The sequence below is a fragment of the Mus caroli genome, chromosome 10, assembly GCF_900094665.2.
Source record: "Mus caroli chromosome 10, CAROLI_EIJ_v1.1, whole genome shotgun sequence".
NCBI classification, from domain to species: Eukaryota; Metazoa; Chordata; class Mammalia; order Rodentia; family Muridae; genus Mus; species Mus caroli.
In genome coordinates this window covers 80,599,688-80,600,795 of record NC_034579.1, presented here as the reverse complement: position 1 = coordinate 80,600,795, position 1,108 = coordinate 80,599,688, and the positions used below count along the sequence as shown (strand labels likewise).

Here is a 1,108-nt window from a genome sequence, read left to right as displayed (position 1 = left end):
GAGAGATTGATTTGATTTCCTGGGTAATGTTTCCCTCTAAAATATGTGACGCTCTGGCCTAAATTAGTAGGTTTCAGTTGACTTTGTAGGAGTCATCTCTCCTTTGAGTTGTAGTTTTGTAAGACATGAAATCAGGAGAGCAAAGACTTAGTAACTTTGGAAGGCTCCTCTGGGTAGATTAGAGGGCTGTTGGACATGAACTTCAAGCATGGTCAAGGGCTCCAGGCCAAGGGAGAAAACCCAGCCCACTGTCCTGTCTGCCCACTCTGCATACTTAACCACTGCCAAGTTGTCCTTGCTGACTTATGAATTCCATTGGAAAAGAACGAAGAACAGGAGTGCCCATATGCCAAGAACACTCATCAATCCTGAGCCCCACAGAACTGGAGTTGCCGCTAACTTGCTAAGTGCTGAGCCTCTGCCAGTGTGTGGTAACTGATAGCTCTACATAAACAACAGTCTGTGTTCTGGCAAGAGCTTGTCTTGGTGCTTTTCCATGGGGTTTTCCCCACTTTTAGGACAGGGTTTCTCTGTTTAGTGTTTAGCTCTGGATGTCCTGGAACTCACTCTGTTAAACAGGCTGTCTTTGAACTTAGAGATCCAACTGCCTTTGCCACCTGACTGCTGGGATTAAAGGCCACCCCCACCCAGCTCATGTGTCAGGTGTCAGGTGAGTGGTCTAAGGTTTATTTTATTTTATTTTATTTTATTTTATTTTATTTTATTTTAGTGAACGTTTCTGTGTATGCAGAGGCACCTTAAGCCTGGGAATATCATGATGGAGACCTTGTGACTTAAAAGTTATTTTACATTTGAGATAGGGCTTCGAGTTACTCATGCTGGCCTCAAACTTTCTAAGTAGCCAAGGATTATCTTGATCTCCTGATCCTCCTCCTTCAGCCTTCCCAGTGCTGGGTTCACAGACTTATACCATCTTCTTACACTGGAGATCATGATAGATTGGTGTATATTAGCTAGGATTAGTGGTGCTGATGTGTAACCTCTGCTACTTGGGATGCTGAGGCAGGAAGATCACAAGTTTAAGGCCATTTTGATAACTTAGTGAGACCTTGTTTCAGAAAAAGAAAGAGAGGCGGGGAGGAGGGAG

At 44.0% G+C, this 1,108-nt stretch overlaps 1 protein-coding gene across 4 annotated transcripts in view; it reads right to left on the bottom strand.

Moving 5' to 3' along the window:
* Positions 1–1,108, bottom strand: part of LOC110303963 (tetratricopeptide repeat protein 41) — a 76,371-nt gene that overhangs the window by 57,617 nt on the left and 17,646 nt on the right. The window lies entirely within an intron of this gene.